This window comes from Pleurodeles waltl, chromosome 2_1 (assembly GCF_031143425.1).
Source record: "Pleurodeles waltl isolate 20211129_DDA chromosome 2_1, aPleWal1.hap1.20221129, whole genome shotgun sequence".
NCBI lineage: Eukaryota > Metazoa > Chordata > Amphibia > Caudata > Salamandridae > Pleurodeles > Pleurodeles waltl.
The window spans coordinates 47946077-47967798 of NC_090438.1; the positions used below are offsets into that span (position 1 = coordinate 47946077).

General features: G+C 48.5%; 1 protein-coding gene across 3 annotated transcripts in view; it reads right to left on the reverse strand.

The window, feature by feature from the left end:
* ARR3 (arrestin 3) overlaps positions 1-17757 on the reverse strand; it is a 101924-nt gene extending 84167 nt beyond the window's left edge. For 2 of the 3 annotated variants that reach the window (XM_069209797.1, XM_069209814.1), the window contains exon 1: positions 17647-17753. The gene's annotated coding sequence lies outside the window, so the exon portion shown is untranslated. Of the gene's footprint in view, positions 1-17646 lie in introns of all 3 variants that reach the window. The other variant, XM_069209805.1, reaches the window with a different exon arrangement.
* Between the last annotated feature and the right edge of the window lie 3965 nt (positions 17758-21722).

The window sequence follows — 21722 nt, forward strand, 5'->3', positions numbered from 1 at the left end:
TGTTGATGTGCCACTGGTTATTTGTCACAGTGTCACAGGGTATCTGTTGAAGTGCCAAGGGTTATCTGTCAGGGTGCCACAGGACATCTGTCTGGGTGCCACAGGCTATCTGTCAGGGTGCCACAGGTTATCTTTCGAGGTGCCACAGGTTATCTGTTGAGGTGCCACAGGTTATCCATCAGGGTGCCACAGATTATCTGTCAAGGTGCCTCCGGTTATCTGTCAAGGTGCCAAAGGTTATCTGTCAAGGTGCCAAAGGTTATCTGTTTATGTGCCACAGGTTATCTGTCATGGTACCACAGGTTATCTGTTGAAGTGCCACAGGTTATCTGTCGAGGTGCCACAGGTTATCTATCAGGGTGCCACAGGTTAGATATCAGGACGCCTTAAGTTATCTGTCAGGGTGCCACAGGTTATCTGTTGAGATGCCACAGGTTATCTGTCAGAGTGCCTTAGGTTACCTGTCGAGGTGCCACAGGTTATCTGTCATGGTGCCACAAATTATTTGTTGAGGTGCCAAAGGCTATCTGCCACGGTGCCACAGGTTATCTGTTGAGGTGCCACAGGTTATCTTTCAGGGTGCCACAGGTTATCTGTCAGCTTGCCACAGGTTATCTTTCAAAGGGCCACAGGTTATCTGTCAGGGTGCCACAGGTTATCTGTTGAAGTGCCACAGGTTATCTGTCGAGGTGCCACAGGTTATCTGTCAGGGTGCCACAGGTTATAAATCAGGATTACTTAAGTTATCTGTCAGGGTGCCACAGGTTATCTGTTGAGATGCCACAGGTTATCTGTCAGGGTGCCACAAGTTATCTGTCAGGTTGCCACAGGTTATCTGTCAGGGTGCCACAGGTTATCTGTCGAGATCCACAGGTTATCTGTCAGGATGCCACAGGTTATCTGTCAAGATGCCACAGGTTATCTATAGTGGTTCTTTAAGGTATCTGTCAAGTTCCTTAGGTTATCTGTCAGGGTGCCTTAGGTTATCTGTCAGGGTGCCACAGGCTTTCTGTTGAAGTACCACAGGCACTCATGAGCCAATGAGCTGACAAGCTCACCTAAGATGCACCTGTGTGCCCGTGGAGTGGTTCTGTCACCTGTGAAGACTTGGGCAGCACACCAGCAACCCCAGATGACTTTCCGCTGATCTCTGCTACTTAAATTCTCTACTGATGAAGGGCTAAACCCAGAAATACGTGTCTAGAGATAACAGCACTACCTGCACCAACTTTGGTGAAAAACTACAGTAATTTTGAATTAAGTGTACAGCATTTACCAGGATGCAATGGGGTGAACTGTGCTGGGATGAGAGGCAGTGTGCTCCCTCCTCCCTTTAAGTACCACAGGATGTCTATTGAGGTGCCACAGGTTATCTGTCACGGTGCCACAAATTATTTGTTGAGGTACCAAAGGCTATCTGTCAGGGTGCCACAAGTTATCTGCCAGGATGCCACATGTTATCTGTCAAGATGCCACAGGTTATCTATAGTGTTTCTTTAAGGTATCTGTGAAGTTCCTTAGGTTATCTGTCAGGGTGCCACAGGTTATCTGTTGAGGTGCCACAGGTTATTTGTCGCGGTGTCACTGGTTATCCGTCGAGGAGCCACAGGTTTTATTTCAGGGTGCCACAGGTTATCTGTAAAAGTACCACAGGTTATCTGTGGAAGTACCACAGGTTGTCTGTCAGGGTGCCACAGGTCTCTGTTGAGGTGCCACGGGTTATCTATCAGGGTGCCACAGGTTATCCGTCCATGTGCCACAGGTTATCTATCTGGGTGTCTTAGGTCATCTGCCAGGGCGACACAAGTTATCTGCCGAGATGCAGCAGGTTCTCCATTTGGATTCCTCATCTTACCTTATAGGGTGTCTCAGGTTACCTGTCCGGTGCACCAGGTTTTCTGTGTGGGTGCATCACGCTCCCTGTTGGGGTGTCTCAAGTTACCTCACAGGGTGGCTTAGGTTATCTGTCAGGGTGCATCAGGGTACCTATTAGGGAGTCTCAAGTTACTTCAGAGAGTGCCTAAGGTTATCTGTCGGGTGCATCACATTACCTGTTGGGGCGTCTCAAGTTACCTCATAGGGTGGTTCAGGTTACTCGACGGAGTGCATCAGGTTATCTGTCAGAGTGCCAGAGGTTATCGAATTAAGTATAGATTTTAGGGAGAGTGTAAGCAAATTCTGAAGCCTGCCAGACAGGGAAGAGAGAGGACAGCCATCCATGGGCATGGATTTCTTGGCAGAGGGCCTTGCTAGAATTTTGGCTGAGGAGGAACAAGGGCTGCAGGAGGCCTGATAGGGCTGAAATGTTTTCCTGAGCTTGAGGGGGCCCGAGCTTTAGAGAACTCTGTGAACCAGACAGAGGGCTTGGAATTTAGAGTGAGTTATGATGTTCAACTAATGTAGATCCTTAAGATGAGGAGCGATCGATGGAGAAGAGGCGAGTAGCGGGATTCTGAATGGCCTGGGGTGTTGTGTGAAACATTTGGTAAGTGTGGCGTAGAGAGCGTTGGGGTAATCATGATCGATGGGAGTGAGCGATGGTTTTAAGGCTCATTATAGGAAGAAGCCGCCCTTCTCAAGCTCTGCACCAAAAATGTAGAGCTCACTCCCCCTCACACCCAGCCACACCCTCACATCAGCTTTCAGGAAACAACTGGAAGACCAGGGTATAATAATGAGACAGTGGTTTCCGGTGCTTGGCACAGGCACTTAATTGTCAGCACCACATCTGGTGGCAGTCCACCACATGGTGGCGGTGTCTGTCAGATTTTGAGATGAGCACAACAGTGTTTAATAAGTCAATATACATGAAGAATAAATAATGCCTGCCGCTCACACCATTTTTAGCTTCAGTGGCTTGGAATCATCTGAATTGTCACACTTGTAGGAGTGCCATGGTTAGCAGTTGTGTTTGTGCTGTCAATGGTAGTGTTGGCAAGGGCAATAGGTGGTGCATACTGCAGTGGCCTCCCGAGAAGGGCCCTGGCACTTACATTTTTTTTTATTTTTACAAATTAAGCACTGTTGAAGGCTTTATTCTGATTAACATGTTCCCAGACCCTGGTCCACCAGGCTTCAGAGTGAAGTCTGAGTTGTGGAAGTACTGCCGGAAGTTGTCTGACGGTGGCTGTGACTCCCTGGCACCTGCATATACCCTTCCCCCTTTACAGGCATGTTGTAACTTGTGCCTCAAGCAGCACCAGCTCACCAATGTCTCTAACCTCTCAGCTTCTGATCCGTCCCTTGTCTTTTCAGTTTGATGTCGTTCTTCCCTCTTCTTTGTATGTTTGTCTTGTTATTTGTAAAGCGCTCTGGCGTTCTAGGACCCTGCATGCACTTTATAAAATTCTGAATAGATAAATAAATAAGGAGCCCTTGAATTATCACCTGGTCTGGGATGTTCTCGTTTAGCTGCCTGATGCATTATCCAAGGGGGACGGGGGGGACACAAACTCCTCTCCCAGGCACACCAGGGTGCGTGCTGGAGGGCAGGGACGAAACTGATGCTCCGTCGGGCTCTTCTGGGGACCGTGAGTTGTTTTTTACCATGTGCAAGCAGTCTTTAGCAGAAGGGACTATGGGCCACATGTACAAAGCATTTTTGTAGTTGGAAATGCTTTTAGGTATGTACAAAACATATATTGCGATTCGGTATTTCGCTCTGTTTAGGGTGTCCCTTCCCAAATACCGAATCTGAATGGGATGTATGAATGTTTTGCAGCCGAATTACGGTTGCAAAGCATTCATATTTTACTGACTCCTTGAAGGAGGTTATAACCCATTCACAAATGTCTACTCTTAAAAAACGAAACTTCAAAGTTTTCTTTTTTCTTTTTGAATGCATCCCGTTTTCCTATAAGGCTATATTTAAAAGAAAATTATGATGATAGCACCATGTCTGTGATTGCTTTTCAATAGAAACCTGTTTTTCTTAGAGAAAGATGGCATGCTTTTCAAAAAGGAACATGAAAACTTGTCTTTTCAGGTTTTAAGAGTAGACAGTAGTCCCTGGGATCACTGCCTACTCTTACAAAATGTTGTCACAAACATTCACAAATGGGAAGAAGTCCCTTGACGACCCATTCCCATCTGAGAATGGGTACCCACCTACCTAAAGTAGGTGATAAAATGTGAATGTTTTGGGACTGTTTTTAAGTTGCAAAACATTCATACATACTACTGCGATTCGGTATTAGGAAAGGACACCCTAAACACGCCCCTTCCTAATACCGAATCGCAAACCCAATATGCGATTCGGTAATAGGCTACTGAATCACAAATAGGGCTTTGTACGTTTCAAAAAGGCTTTTTGAGTTGGCAAACGGGTTGATTCTGTGACACAGCCCATTTGCAAACACAAATCGCTTTGAACAAATGGCCTCTAGGATTGATAAAGGGCCTGAGACCAACAAAACTTTTTATTGAAATGTTTTTATGTGAAACATGCATACACACTGGCCTCACACTGTGAAGAGACCCTCCCACCTGGTATGTTGCAGCAGCAAGTGGGCCCTCGCCGTGGTCCTACCCTACTATCCATACAGAGAGCAGTAACATGCAGGGCAAATGTGGCTACTGGCATGGCAATGGTACTTTTCATCCTCATCTGTACAGATTTCTCATATGATGTTGCTCCTTTTGATGCTGTCGGCAATGTCATCTGCTTGCCTGGTGATAATGCTACACATGCTTGGTGCAATGTGGCAGTGGTGCTTTTTATGCTACGCAATGTTGATTACTGGCATGGTGGAGGTACATAGAATGCTTAGGGTAATGTGGGCTATTAGCATTGCAATTGTGCTTTACAGGCTGGGGCAATGTGGCTTATTCCTGTGGCATATAAGCTGCATGGCAGCACACGTTTTATATACTGTGGCAATGTGGTAGTTGGTGTGGGAATGCATGCTTTAAATACTGCGGCAATGTGGAAGCTGGGATGACAATGCATGCTTTACATACTTTGGCAATGTGGGTGCTGGCGTGCCAATGCATGCTTTACATACTGTGGCAATGTAGAAGCTGGGATGACAAATCAGGCTTTACATACTGTGGCAATGTGGAGGCTGGGATGACAAATCAGGCTTTACCTACTGTGGCAATGTGGAGGCTGGGATGACAATGCATGCTTTACGTACTGTGGCAATACAGCTTATTCCTGTGGCATATAAGCTGCATGGCAGCACACGTTTTACATACAGTGGCAATGTGGTGGTTGGTGTGGCAATGCATGCTTTAAATACTGCGGCAATGAGGAAGCTGGGATGACAATGCATGCTTTACATACTGTGGCAATGTGGAAGCTGGGATCACAAATCAGGCTTTACAAACTGTGGCAATGTGAAAGCTGGGACGACAATGCATGCTTTACATACTGAGGCAGTGTGGAAGCTGGGATGACAATGCATGCTCTACATACTGTGGCAATGTGGAAGCTGGGATCACAAATCAGGTTTTACAAACTGTGGCAGTGTGAAAGCTGGACAACAATGCATGCTTTACATACTGCGGCAATGTGGAGGCTGGGATGACAAATCAGGCTTTACAAACTGTGGCAATGTGGAAGCTGGGACGACAATGCATGCTTTACATACTGTGGCAATGTGGAAGCTGGGATGACAAAGCATGCTTTTCATACTGTGGCAATGTGGATGCTGGCGTAGCAATGCATGCTTTACATACTGTGACAATGTGGAAGCTACGATGACAATGCATGCTCTACATACTGTGGCAATGTGGATGCTAGCATAGCAATGCATGCTTTACATACTGTGGCAGTGTGGAAGCTGGGATGACAATGCATGCTTTACATACTGCAGCAATGTGGAAGGAGGTATGGCAATACATGCTTTACATACTGTGGCAATGTGGAAGCTGGCATGGAAATGCATGCTTTACATAATGTGGCAATGTGGATGTTGGCGTAGCAATGCATGCTTTGCATACTGCAGCAATGTGAAAGCTGGCATGGAAATGCATGCTTTACATAATGTGGCAATGTGGATGTTGGCGTAGCAATGCATGCTTTACATACTGTGGCAATGTGGAAGCTGGCATGGAAATGCATGCTTTACATATTGTGGCAATGTGGATGTTGGCGTAGCAATGCATGCTTTACATATTGTGGCAATGTGGAAGCTGGCGAGGCAAAGCATTTTAACATAGTGCAGCAATGTGGATGCTGGCATGGAAATGCATGTTTTACATACTGCGGCTATGTGGAGGCTAGGATGACAATGCATGCTTTACATACTGCGCCAATGTGGAAGCTGGGATGACAATGCATGCTTTACAAACTGTGGCAATGTGGATGCTGGCATGGAAATGCATGCTTTACATACTACGCCAATGTGGAAGCTGGGATGACAAAGCATGCTTTACATACTGCGGCAATGTGGATGCTGGCTTAGTAATGCATGCTTTACCTACTGCAGCAATGTGGATGCTAGTGTGCCAGCATGGTTTACATACTGCGGCAATGTGGATGCTTGTGTAGCAGCACATGCTTTACATACTGTGGCAATGTGGAAGCTGGGGTGACAATGCATGTTTTACATACTACAGCACTGTGGAAGCTGGGATGACAATGCAAGCTTTACATACCGTGGCAATGTGGAAGCTGGCGTGGCAATGCATGCTTTACATCCTGCGGCAATGTGGAAGCTGGGATGACAATGCATGCTTTACATACTGCGGCAGTGTGGAAGCTGGGATGATAATGCATGCTTTACATACTGCGGCAATGTGGATGCTGGCTTAGTAATGCATGCTTTACCTACTGCAGCAATGTGGATGCTAGTGTGCCAGCATGGTTTACATACTGCGGCAATGTGGATGCTTGTGTAGCAGCACATGCTTTACATACTGTGGCAATGTGGAAGCTGGGGTGACAATGCATGTTTTACATACTACAGCACTGTGGAAGCTGGGATGACAATGCAAGCTTTACATACCGTGGCAATGTGGAAGCTGGCGTGGCAATGCATGCTTTACATACTGCGACAATGTGGATGCTGGCATAGCAACACATGCTTTACATCCTGCGGCAATGTGGAAGCTGGGATGACAATGCATGCTTTACATACTGCGGCAGTGTGGAAGCTGGGATGACAATGCATGCTTTACATACTGCAGCAATGTGGATGCTGGCATGGCAATGTATGCTTTACGTACTGCGGCAATATGGATGCTGGAATGACAATGCATGCTTTACATACTGCAGCAATGTGGAAGCTGGAATAACAATGCATGCTTTACATACTGTGGCAATGTGGATGCTGGTGTAGCAATGCATGCTTTACATACTGTGACAATGTGGAAGCTACAATGACAATGCATGCTTTACATACTGTGGCAATGTGGATGCTAGCATAGCAATGCATGCTTTACATACTGTGACAATGTGGAAGCTGGGATGACAATGCATGCTTTACATACTGCGACAATGTGGAAGCTGGGATGACAATGCATGCTTTACATACTGTGACAATGTGGAGGCTGGGATGACAATGCATGTTTTACATACTACAGCAGTGTGGCAGCTGGGATGACAATGCAAGCTTTACACAGTGTGGTATTGTGAAAGCTGTTGTGGCAATTCATGCTTTACATACTGTGGCAATGTGGAAGTTGGCATGGCAATGCATGCTTTACATACTGCTGCAATGTGGATGCTAGTATAGCAGCACATGCTTTACATACTGTGGCAATGTAGAAGCTGGCGTGGCAATGCATGTTTTACATACTACAGCAGTGTGGAAGCTGGGATGACAATGCAAGCTTTACACAGTGTGGTAATGTGGAAGCTGCTGTGGCAATGCATGCTTTACATACTGTGACAATGTGGAAGTTGGCGTAGAAATGCATGCTTTACATACTGCAGCAATGTGGATGCTGGAGTGGCAATGCATGCTTTACATACTGCGGCAAAGTGGATGCTGGTGTGGCAATGCATGCTTTACATACTGCGGCAACGTGGATGCTGGCGTAGCAATGCATGCTTTACATACTGCGGCAATGTGGATGCTGGCATAGCAACACATGCTTTACAATGGCAATGTGGAAGCTGGGATGACAATGCATTCTTTACATTCTGCAGGAATGTGGAAGCTGGGATGACAATGCATGCTTTACATACTACATCAATGTGGAAGCTGGGATGAAAATGCATGCTTTGGATACTGTGGCAATGTGGAAGCTGGGATGACAATGAATTCTTTACATACTGCAGGAATTTGGAAGCTGGGATGACAACGCATGCTGTACCTACTACATCAGTGTGGAAGCTGGGATGACAACGCATGCTTTACATACTACATCAGTGTGGAAGCTGGCGGCGCAATGCATGCTTTACATACAACGACAACGTGGAAACTGTCACCATCGCAGTATCAATAATATGATGAATTATTAAAGTACCTGTGGCCTGCGGCTGTGGGATCAAAAGTACAATCTTTTTGAGTTCTAAATACATATTTGTCTCATCAGTAGAAGTACAAGCAGTTGCCCCACTTCCCAGCCCTGTCAGTTCTGTGAGACCAGCACATTCTGAAAGCATCATGAGTCCCACACTGAGCATCAAAAACAAGGACATGCATGAAGCCAGATTACACACTTTGTTTGTCCCAAGACAGACTGCAGAAGGATAAAACACCACACCCCTCTACCAGCAGAACCCTGACATGCTTGAACGGCACCCTAACATAAATCACTCAACTCTGTATTATATGAGCAACACTGAGATGTATAGATGAAGTACTCTAGAATATTATGGTTTACAGCTGTATCTAGTTGCATCGATTTTTATTTTCTGGCACAGAAGGTATGGGGGACAAAACAATGATGGGCAACTGTTCCCTGCACATTACTTCAAACCAGTGTGTTTCTAATGTATGAACAGTTCCACTAGACATTTTTCCAGGGGGCATCAGCTAGGCAGTCTTCATCAAGCATCCCAGATCTTAGCTGCTATGCATCCAGCCTTTTGTGGTGGTCACTCAATTATTTATAAGCAGTTTTACGAATTGTGGTTCATTTTTTGGATTTCGGATTGGAACTGGGCGATTTTACACATGTGAGAATGTGGTCTGCCAAAGAAAGACATTAACTAAGTTAAGTGTGTTAATAACTGAAGGCCTCAGTCTGGTGATATAAACCTTCCATTGAGTTCAGTGGCGCACTCCTGGGAGATGCTGAAGGAAGAAGGTGTCTGCTAACTGCCCCTACTAAAGATCCCAGACTCTGCAGCCTATTGCATTACATATTCGCTCACACCAGAAGGGAGTAGATTGGATCCTTTTTTTGAATGATGCTTGTCGTGGGCTATTCCTTTCCCTCCCTTGAGATGTAATTTTCATCCTGTTCTTCACGCAAAGGCCTCCACCCCAGCACCCATTCAGTGCACCACAGGACCACCTGTGACTCTTCCCAGACTTCCTGATCCCTAAGTTCCACTGCTTCCTCCCACACACGTTTGGTGTTCACCGGATTGGTGCAGTTGGATCAGTGCTTAATTTGTAGAATAATAAGTGCTGGGGCCCTCGTCAGGCGGCCTCCACAGCTTGCACCACCCATTGCCCCAGCCAGCGCTGCCAGTGTCAGTACCAACACAACTCCTCTAACCATCACACTCACTCATACAAGTGTGACAGTTCAGACTATTCCAGGCCCCAGAGCTATAAGAGTGGCTTGAACAGCACATAGGGGGTCATTCCAACCTTGGCGGGCGGCTACCGCCGGCCGCCAGGCGGAAACCGCCATTTGGCCGCCATGCGGCCAAAATTCCGCGGCCCCCATTCTGACATTCCCGCTGGGCCAGCGGGAATGAGGGCCGCAACACAGGAGCCGGCTCCGAATGGAGCTGGCGGTGTTGCGGCCGTGCGACGGGTGCAGTTGCACCCGTCGCGCTTTTCACTGTCTGCTAGGCAGACAGTGATAAGCTGGCCGGGGCCCTGTTAGGGGGCCCCTGCACTGCCCATGCCAGTGGCATGGTGTAAAGAAATGGCTCCCTGTTGCAGTTACCCCCCACTTTTTGCCTGATACTGATGCTGACTTGACTGAGAAGTGTGCTGGGACCCTGCTAACCAGGCCCCAGCACCAGTGTTCCTTCACCTAAAATGTACCATTGTATCCACAATTGGCACACCCTGGCATTCAGATAAGTCCCTTGTAACTGGTACTTCTAGTACCAAGGGCCCTGATGCCAAGGAAGGTCTCTAAGGGCTGCAGCATGTCTTATGCCACCCTAGAGACCCCTCACTCAGCACAGACACACTGCTTACAAGCCTGTGTGTGCTAGTGAGAACAAAATGAGTAAGTCGACATGGCACTCCCCTCAGGGTGCCATGCCAGCCTCTCACTGCCTATGCAGTATAGGTAAGACACCCCTCTAGCAGGCCTTACAGCCCTAAGGCAGGGTGCACTATACCATAGGTGAGGGTACCAGTGCATGAGCATGGTACCCCTACAGTGTCTAAACAAAACCTTAGACATTGTAAGTGCAGGGTAGCCATAAGAGTATATGGTCTGGGAGTCTGTCAAACACGAACTCCACAGCACCATAATGGCTACACTGAAAACTGGGAAGTTTGGTATCAAACTTCTCAGCACAATAAATGCACACTGATGCCAGTGTACATTTTATTGTAAAATACACCACAGAGGGCACCTTAGAGGTGCCCCCTGAAACTTAACCGACTGTCTGTGTAGGCTGACTAGTTCCAGCAGCCTGCCACACTAGAGACATGTTGCTGGCCCCATGGGGAGAGTGCCTTTGTCACTCTGAGGCCAGTAACAAAGCCTGCACTGGGTGGAGATGCTAACACCTCCCCCAGGCAGGAGCTGTGACACCTGGCGGTGAGCCTCAAAGGCTCACCCCTTTGTCACAGCCCAGCAGGGCACTCCAGCTTAGTGGAGTTGCCCGCCCCCTCCGGCCACGGCCCCCACTTTTGGCGGCAAGGCTGGAGGGAACAAAGAAAGCAACAAGGAGGAGTCACTGGCCAGTCAGGACAACCCCTAAGGTGTCCTGAGCTGAAGTGACTCTAACTTTTAGAAATCCTCCATCTTGCAGATGGAGGATTCCCCCAATAGGGTTAGGATTGTGACCCCCTCCCCTTGGGAGGAGGCACAAAGAGGGTGTACCCACCCTCAGGGCTAGTAGCCATTGGCTACTAACCCCCCAGACCTAAACACGCCCTTAAATTTAGTATTTAAGGGCTACCCTGAACCCTAGAAAATTAGATTCCTGCAACTACAAGAAGAAGGACTGCCTAGCTGAAAACCCCTGCAGAGGAAGACCAGAAGACGACAACTGCCTTGGCTCCAGAAACTCACCGGCCTGTCTCCTGCCTTCCAAAGATCCTGCTCCAGCGACGCCTTCCAAAGGGACCAGCGACCTCGACATCCTCTGAGGACTGCCCCTGCTTCGAAAAGACAAGAAACTCCCGAGGACAGCGGACCTGCTCCAAGAAAAGCTGCAACTTTGTTTCCAGCAGCTTTAAAGAACCCTGCAAGCTCCCCGCAAAAAGGCGTGAGACTTGCAACACTGCACCCGGCGACCCCGACTCGGCTGGTGGCGATCCAACACCTCAGGAGGGACCCCAGGACTACTCTGATACTGTGAGTACCAAAACCTGTCCCCCCTGAGCCCCCACAGCGCCGCCTGCAGAGGGAATCCCGAGGCTTCCCCTGACCGCGACTCTTTGAATCCTAAGTCCCGACACCTGGGAGAGACCCTGCACCCGCAGCCCCCAGGACCTGAAGGACCGGACTTTCACTGGAGAAGTGACCCCCAGGAGTCCCTCTCCCTTGCCCAAGTGGAGGTTTCCCCGAGGAATCCCCCCCTTTCCTGCCTGCAGCGCTGAAGAGATCCCGAGATCTCTCATAGACTAACATTGCGAACCCGACGCTTGTTTCTACACTGCACCCGGCCGCCCCCGCGCCGCTGAGGGTGAAATTTCTGTGTGGGCTTGTGTCCCCCCCGGTGCCCTACAAAACCCCCCTGGTCTGCCCTCCGAAGACGCGGGTACTTACCTGCAAGCAGACCGGAACCGGGGCACCCCCTTCTCTCCATTCTAGCCTATGTGTTTTGGGCACCACTTTGAACTCTGCACCTGACCGGCCCTGAGCTGCTGGTGTGGTGACTTTGGGGTTGCTCTGAACCCCCAACGGTGGGCTACCTTGGACCAAGAACTAAGCCCTGTAAGTGTCTTACTTACCTGGTTAACCTAACAAATACTTACCTCCCCTAGGAACTGTGAAAATTGCACTAAGTGTCCACTTTTAAAACGGCTATTTGTGAATAACTTGAAAAGTATACATGCAATTTTGATGATTTGAAGTTCCTAAAGTACTTACCTGCAATACCTTTCGAATGAGATATTACATGTAGAATTTGAACCTGTGGTTCTTAAAATAAACTAAGAAAATATATTTTTCTATATAAAAACCTATTGGCTGGATTTGTCTCTGAGTGTGTGTACCTCATTTATTGTCTATGTGTATGTACAACAAATGCTTAACACTACTCCTTGGATAAGCCTACTGCTCGACCACACTACCACAAAATAGAGCATTAGTATTATCTCTTTTTACCACTATTTTACCTCTAAGGGGAACCCTTGGACTCTGTGCATGCTATTCCTTACTTTGAAATAGCACATACAGAGCCAACTTCCTACACATGGGCAGTGCAGGGGCCCCCAGGGGCCCCAGGACACCCCTTACCGCCAGCCTCTTCTTGGCGGTGAAAACCGCCAGAAACAGGCTGGCGGTACGGGGGTCAGAATCCCCAGGGCAGCGCTGCTTGCAGCGCTGCCCTGGTGGATTCTCCCAGCCGGGGCAAAAACAGCAGAAAACCGCCGGCCCCGGCGGGCCGACCGCGGCTTTAACGCCGCGGTCAGAATGGCATGTGAAGCACCGCCAGCCTGTTGGCGGTGCTTCCGTCATTCATGACCCTGGCGGTCCAAGACCGCCAGGGTCAGAATGACCCCCATAATGTATATCGAACTAATAAACAACTGTTATTGCGCTTATCTTCAAATTTCACAAACAGCGGCACCATGTGGCAGACTGTTTTAAGTGCCGGCATTGAGCACCGGAAACCACTGGCTCAAATTAGGCACTGGGTAGGATGTGTCCTTTAGCACAGCTGCGAGCATTGGCTTGGTAACTCGCAACCTACTCTCAGTCCCACATCTTACCAGGTTCCCTGTCCTTCCTTTGTGTTTGTCCTGGGACCCCCTAATCTCCCTATTACCTCCCCTGCTTTGGTCTCTTTGACCTGCATCCTTCCTGTCCATCCCAAGAGCAGCATGGTCCCAGATATCCCACCTTGAAATAGCACATGTGGAGACAAACTGGTGCTCTCATGAGATGTTGCACGATAGCCCGACAGCAGATCTGGCAACACGTTTATCATGTTCACAATTTTAACCAATGATAAGTTCACGGCTTCACTGAAACGTTCAACAAACCCATTGCTGACGGGGTGATATAAGGATTTTTAGATGCACTTCACTTGACCCCTTCCTAAAACCTCTGTAACTCTTTGGATATTGGTTGCACTCCTTTCTGAATCACAAGTTCCTGTTCCTCTGGATTCACTTTCCTACAGAAAATCATCTCTTCTCAGTAACAATTTTTATTTCAGACTTTCATGAATGGAAGAGTATCAAAATGAAGACAAATTTAGGAATGATGGGCAAAGCAGTTTAGAGTCCAGAGTGGCCAAGGCTCAATTGACCCATAGATGGTCAGGGGCCTGTACTCGTTGGACTGGACTGGACACAGTGATAAATGATTTTTCACCCAATTTTGCATTTAATGCTCTGCTGATCTATCTAAAGATGGGCATCATATATTAGACCTTATAGAATGATTTATTAAAGTCACGCTGATGTCACAGTGCTTGAAACAGGTATTCCTCCTGTCAAACTTGATAGGACCACAAACAGCACAATCTACTAACCATGCAGTCATCACAGCTCACCTCTTCAGAAACATTCTAATAAAACTCAATTATTCCTGCCTAGCCACCCCCAGTTTATATAAGTTTCAACCTTTTTCATGAAGTTACCATCCCCTGTGCCACTCCAGTTTCCTGAAGGCATCATCCTTAATATGACACATCCCTCACATACATTAATGATTGTCTTCATCACTCCCTCCCAGAGTACGGCATCGGTGACAGTCTGTGATAAAGTTTTACCCATGCTTAATTTGTGCTGGTGTTTTCCAGTGCTCAGCACCAGCACTTAATTTTAAACATTGGCACTTGTTTGTGAGAGTACGCCAAATGGTGGCACTGTCACTCTATTTTTTTCAGCACAGCACCAATATTTTGCAATACATAGTATTAAAAATGATAAAACTTGCACGTCCAGGATGACTTGCAATAGTCCACAATGTCACACTTGTTTAAGTGTGGTAGTACGTAAGAATTGCTGGCACTGCCATTTGGCAGCAGTGGCAGGAGCCGTGCGTGGTGCAGTCGAAGCGGAATACCCGGGGCCCTGGCAATTCATTTTTATCAAATTAAGGGCAGAGTTCTACTCACCTGATACATACTCCTGCATGTTTGAAAACACTTGGAGCCTATTCAGCACTTGGACATTTTAGAGTATTTTGCAGTTTTGTCTATCACCCCTTGGTTTGAATAATCTTGAGAGCAGATATAGTCACTGGGGATCACCGACTCATTCCCCACAAGGATAACTAGATTCTACTGATACCCTAACAATGCACGCTGAATATTTTGAAACTTCCAAATTTGTAGGTTCTGCCTCTGTACTTGTTCTCGATGAAGTTGCTACACTCTCCTACCGACTTGCATGAGGACTGCCCTAAATTATAGCAGCTCCCATCACCGGCACTGATATAAGCCTGGTAGCAATTCATTTTAATGATGGTACCTTAGTGATGTCATTTTTAATACTACTGACTTCCCTTTCACGCTATTTATTGCAAACATATCTCTAACACTTTACAGTCAACACACATGATGTATCTTGTCCTCAAACTGTGGCAGAAAGTTAGAGCAATAGTCCCACAGGCAAAGGAATAAGGGTAACTGCTTCTTGTGTCCTGCGCTCAGTGAAAGTCCCTGTGCCGCCAGTCGGTTTTATATAGCTGGGTAAACGGTGGCAAAATATAATCCTGAAAGTACATCGCACCGAGGGCCAAGATAACGCATGTGGAAACGTGGTTTATGTCACTCTGACATTACAAAAGACGTGGGCTGATGATCAGACTTCTCTTGCAGCATAACGTGCAGGTGAGCAGAGAAGAGGTCTAGCATGGGCAAGACCACAACTCTTTTCAACAACACCAAAATCTGTCCACCGATGAGATGTATACTGGTGTGGTGGAGATCCCCAATACCACACACATGCACACAGACCCATTAGACTTCTGGGCAAACACTATGGGGGTTATTACAACTTTGGAGGAGGTGTTAATCCGTCCCAAAGGTGACGGTAAAGTGACGGATATACCACCAGCCGTATTACGAGTTCCATAGGATATAATGGGCTCGTAATACGGCTCGTGGTATATCCGTCACTTTACCGTCACTTTTGGGACAGATTAACACCTCCTCCAAAGTTGTAATAACCCCCTATGTGTGCTAGCCATTTCGATGACTCGGATCACTGCTTGTAGGCTTCTCAAAGTGTATTCATTTTTTTACAATTCGGCATGAAGCAGCCAGGACACTTTACACCCTGTGCACAGCACAGTAAGTATTTTCCTTCAATGCTATTGTGGCCCGTATCTTATGAGCTTTCTCCAGTCATCCTTGAACACATCAGGATATGGTTTTGTACACTCCGTTGCCATGATGGTTCGACGGATCGTTAATACAGATATGCGTCTAGCAGCATGTAGGTGCTCGTAAAGTATAGGTCAGTAGGGTCTTAGTACATTAGTGTAGCAGTGGTTCCTTCTCTAATGAAGGAGTTGGACGCAATAACTTAGGGCATGCAAATAATTTGTGTAGCAGTGGTTCTGTCCCCACTGCAGATTCATGCATGTTGAGTAGATTTGTATCGTCAAATTTTTTGTGGTACTTCAGGTGAATGAACCAAGGGGTCCTAGATCCTAAATGTACGTATGGAACCTGCATTCAGAGCAGGTGGGCAGATGCTATCAACAAGGGATCCTGGCACACTTGTATAGCAATGGTTGGTACACCACGGTATAGAGACCCCTCTGTATTACAACAGAGAGGTTTCCTGTTCTGCAGAAGTGGTTTGAACAGTGAGTGATGGGGGTGCCCAGCCCCGTCGTTCTCTAGAATGATCTAAAATTCTGGGCGTAGCTCTGCTGGCTAGAGCTGTGTTCTGTAGCACTGGCCAAAGGAAGAGACATTTTACGGCCTGGGCAAAGTGGATTCTGACCCTACGTCCCAGCCTTGCAGGGGGCCCTGATAGACCCATCTGTGTTCTGCAGAGTGTTGCCCTGATGACCTTGAATGATTCTCAAACACATTGTTTTAAATACAGTTTCTCTTTATTTTTAGGGTCGAGTCTGCAATAGCATGCGCTTACGAGCCCCGCCCATTTCACGTTAGTGTCTTTCATTGGTTTGTGGGCTTGCCTTTTAAAATCTGCTGTCTTTCATTAGTGGAAGGCATGCATACGTCATGCCTTTTCCGGTGGTTAGCCCTCCTCGAGCGCAGCGGCCAAGTACTGAAAACATACGAGGCTCGCTGTTTTCCGTCCGGTTCGTGGACTACTTTTTCTCCCTTTTCTGCAGCGCGATCTCGCTTGGCAGAAGTCGAGCGCTTTGCATGACATCGACTCTGAGACCGTTTGTATTTCCATTTCCATTTTTTAGCAGCGCGTCGCGCTAGGTTTTTTTCCATTTAATGAGGCAAGAAAAGTCCGGTTGGGAGTTTACAACTGCTAATAACTCTAACTCGGAGAAATGCGAGACCGTTGCATTACAAATGCTTGTTTTTAATGTGGGTGATGTTTGAGAGTCTAGCACAGACATTTTGCAGGAAAATGTTGTATGTATGCAATATCCATAAAAAGGTTATTTATGATGAAAGCAGGACCTCACAAATGGGAAATGCAGGGTGTCACAGAGATTATTTGCAGTAATTTTAGTGAGCTACTGCTGTGTTGCAGTATTGAAATCACACATCACTACTATGAATATTAGATGTCAACACATTTAGAATTTGGACCAGTGACCTGGACAATGAGGGCAAGAAAGAGCTGAAACTGGATCATAAACGCAAAGCTGTTCTGAAAAAGGGGCCCTAAAATACAATTGGCCCTAGGCCCCCAAAATCCTTAAGATGTCCCTGGCCAGTGGAGGCTACTGGTCGAAATAAAAGGGTCGCTTTCAAGGGTCTGCTTAATTCACAAAGCTTAAAGAGAGCAAGACGCCAGACACCACAAACATAACCTGCCTGTGCCCCCAGCTACAACCTGCAGAGATGTGGGGGAAAGAACCACGCGCTGCAGACCCCTGACCTTTGACCCGAGCAAAAGCACCTGGGCGTCAATAAAAAATGGAAACCCTCCCTGAGTGCCGAGTCTCTGTAACGCTCACCAGCTAGCGCTTTGAGGGAGCTGCCAGTCCTTCCTAGCGCTATACAAATAAATAAAATAAAAAAATAAAGACCAAAGGCACACAACGTACCTGCCAAGAACCCTCCGGTGCGGTCTGGGGCAGCTGTCAGAAAGCAGGTCAGTGTCCACGTACTGGCCTGTGGTTCTGCTCTTATACAGCCCCCACCCTCGCGCCCCCCCCGGGGTGGGGGCACCTAGCGCCACCCGCCTCACTGCGCCTCTGAGCCGCTAGTGCCCAGGGATGCTGGGGGGAGGGCACCTAGCGCCCTCACTGCGCCTCTGAGCCGCCAGGGATGCGGGGGGGGTCACCTAGCGCCGCCCGCCTCACTGCGCCTCTGAGCCGCTAGCACCCAGGGATGCTACGGGGGGGCGGCGGCTCCTCTGTGCTCTTTACTCCTGCAATCCTATTAGTTTGTTAGCAGGTGGGGGCTGAAGAGGCGGATAAAAATATCCGCCCTGAGCTGGGGCTGCAAAAGGCGCTTAGGGGCTGTCGGCGGGGATTTCAGCAGGGAGGTGAGGGTGTGGTGGGGTCCTCGGGGTGGAGACTGGAAGATGATGTGGGGGAGGGGACCAGGGAGGTGTTTGCCTCCCATCACTGCACCTTCAGACCAGGGGCATCTTAAGGGTTTGGGGGCCCCAGGTCCGAACGTATTTTAGGGGCCCCTGTTCGGAACAGCTTTGAATTCATGATCCAGTTTCACCTCTTTGAAGCCCTCTTTGCCCAGGTCCCTGACAGTGCACAGGTCACTGGTGCAGATTCTAGATGTGTTGACATCTGATATTCAGGGACAGCGACTTGTGTTTTCAACACTGTAACACAGCAGCAGCTCGGTAATATTATTGCAAACACTTTCTGTGACCCCCGCCCATTTCTCCTACATGAGGTCCTGTTTTGATCTGAAAAAAAAAAAGTTGTAATGGATGTTGCATGAAACATAAACACATTTCTCTGCAAAAGGTCAGTAAAGGAATGTATACAGAACAGAACACTGCCAGTGACACTGTCACGTGACCTTACAATTATTTTAAACTCTACAGAACTACAGCATCTGTTGCCCTCCCCTGTGCAGCTCCACCTGGTGACGCTGGGAGACGTGGGAGCCTGCTTGACTCTCATTCGAGGACCACCTCTTCCCGCAGGCTCCCGCCTGCGCCTCATCCCTGGTGGCCTAGTGGCCATCTAAGTAAGTATCTTTTGCCGTTCTTTACTCCTGCCTTTTACTTCTGCATTTACTTCTGTCTTTTACTTCTGTCTTCATTTTCTGTCTATTAATTTTTGTTTCTTTTCCTTCACTCTCACGAGTACTTCCTCGTGCCGCTACTGCCCCTGCAGCCCTGCCCCCCTTCCCACGAAGTGCTTTTAACCGCCCTCACACCTGACAAGACCTCCCTCCCCTTCTTAAAGGCGGCCGTCTGCACCCGTCCACGCCTGGACCACGCCCAGTGCTATGAACCCTGGTTCTCGCCCCATCCGCCACTTCGACGCCAGAACTCCATGCGCCCTCAACCCAGGAAGATCCACGGCCTGCCACCAAGCTGACCCAAGAACACTCATGGATCTTTTACTTGCCGCACCTGCTCCAGCACCCTCCAAGGACCACCTCATGATCTTGCACAAAGCAAGGATGGCCACCTCAAGTGCACGCTCCTCAACACACGCTCCCTCGTCAAGCATGCGGTAGAAGTCTGGGACCTCCTCGACTCAACAGCCCCAGACGCTGCCTTCTTCACAGAGACATGGATCACCGCCACCCCACACATCACCACAGCCATCCCGGACAACTAGAAAATCATACAAAGGCCAGAGCCAACCGACCTGGAGGAGACATTGCCATAGTCTACAAGAACAACCTCTGCCTGACAACCACCAATGAGTCGCAGGTGAGACCAACTCAAACACCTCCCTCTGGGAAACCCTTATCTACCTGCTTCCCGGACCCTGACCACAATTCTGCGAACACATCGCCGACCTCGTCGCCACCCCAAACGCTCATCTCCTCTGACTTCATCCTGCTCAGCGACCTCAACTTCCACCTTGATACCCACGATGACCCCAACACCACAAACCTCCTGGAAAACCTCACAACTCTTGGCCTCAAACAACTCGTCAATGTCCCCACCCATAGAGTCGGACACATTCTCGACCCAGTCTTCTCAGCAGGGGACAACATCACCATCTCTCACACCTCCGAACACTACTGGACCGACCACAAGTGCGTCCACTTTACTTACACAAAGAACACCGCACGCCACTACGCCCCCTGTCCCCCCGGCAGACACTGGGGCAAAGTCGCAGAAGCACAACTCACCAACGCTCTCAACCACTCCCTCCCACTGGACGCAGTGGACGCCAAAGAAGCCGCACACAATCTACACCACTGGCTATCGAACTGCGCGACAACGTAGCCCCCCTAAGGAAATCACCAGGATATCGACAGACCAAAACACCAAAATGGTTTACGCCAGACCTACAGGAATCCAAGTGCTCCTGCAGACGACTGGAAGGAAAATGGAGGATCAGCAAATCAACTGAAGACCGCACAGCCTACAAGAATGCCAACACCACACAGCACCAGAACATCAGAGCCGCCAAAAATGTTGGCTTTAAAGCACGTCTCAATGCCAGCATTCACAACAGACAAGACCTCTTCGCCATCATCAAAGAGTTCACGAACTCTGGGACAGATACCTCATCCATCCCTCCCTCCCCAGACCTCTGCAACAACCTCCCCACCTTCTTTCAACTTTCTTTCCAAAAACTCACCAGCATCACCCACCACCACGGACCTAGCACCTCACCAGATACTGAACTCCTGACCCCTATCACCAAAGAGGACACCCAAAGACTGATGAACTCCATTCACACAGAAGCACCCTCGGATCAGTGCCCTCATCATATCTTCAACATGACCAGTGCCACCATAGCATTGGAGGTCTTCCAAACCATAAACCGATCTTTCGAGACTGCCACATTCCCCTCAGACTGGAAGCATGCCGAAATCAACCCGCTACTCAAGAAACCCACCGCCGACCCTAGGGAGCTGAAGAACTACAGACCCATCTCTCTGCTCTCTTTTCCAGCCAAGGTAATGGAGAAGGCCATTAACCAGCAACTCACCGAATTCCTAGAGACACACCATATCCTGGACCCATACCAATCCAGATTCAGAAGCAACCACAGCACTGAAACCACACTCTTAGCGGCCACCGACGACATACGCATCATACTGGACTGCGCAGGCGTCCCGCACTCATTCTCCTCAACCTCTCCGCTGCATTTGACACCGTCTCCCACTCCACCCTCTGCGACAGACTACACAATGCTGGCATCCGAGATAAAGCACTGGATTGAATCAGGTCCTTACTCACCGGAAGAACATAGAGTGTCAGACTACCGCTGTTCACGTCAGTACCCAAAGACACATGCTGCGGAGTGCCCCAAGGATCTTCACTCAGCCCAATGCTTTTCAACATCTATGTGGCCCGCTTGCTGAGATCATCAAACAGCACGGGCTAAACATAGTCTCCTACGCCGACGACACCCAACTGATCCTCTCCCCATCCGAGGACTCTGCTAAGGCCAAGATAAATTTCCACAACGGGATGAGAGCAGTCGTCGCATGAATGGAGGCCAGCTGCCTCAAAGTCAACACGGAAAAGACAGAGATCCTCGTAATCGGCTCCACCCCTTCTGCCTGGAATGATTCCTGGTGGTCGACTGCTCTGGGAAACAACCCCGCGGACCACGCACGCAATCTGGGCATCACCCTGTACTCCTCTCTCCATGTCCCACCAAGTCAACGCTGTCTCTTCGTCATGCTTTCACACCCTCCACCTCCTGTGGAAGATTTTCAAGTGGATTCCCTCCGACACGAGAAAGACAGTCACCAACGCACTTATCACCAGCAAACTGGGCTATGGCAATGCACTCTATGCCGGCATCACCAAGAAACTACAATCAAGACTACAAAGAGTCCATAATGCAGCAGCCAGACTCATCCTGGACATCCTACGACACAGCCACATCTCCTCCCACCTCAGAGGCCTACACTGGCTCCCAGTCAACAAGCGCATCACATACAAACTCTTGATCCACACCTTCAAGGTGCTGCACAACATAGGACCGGCATACCTCAGCCGCCGCCT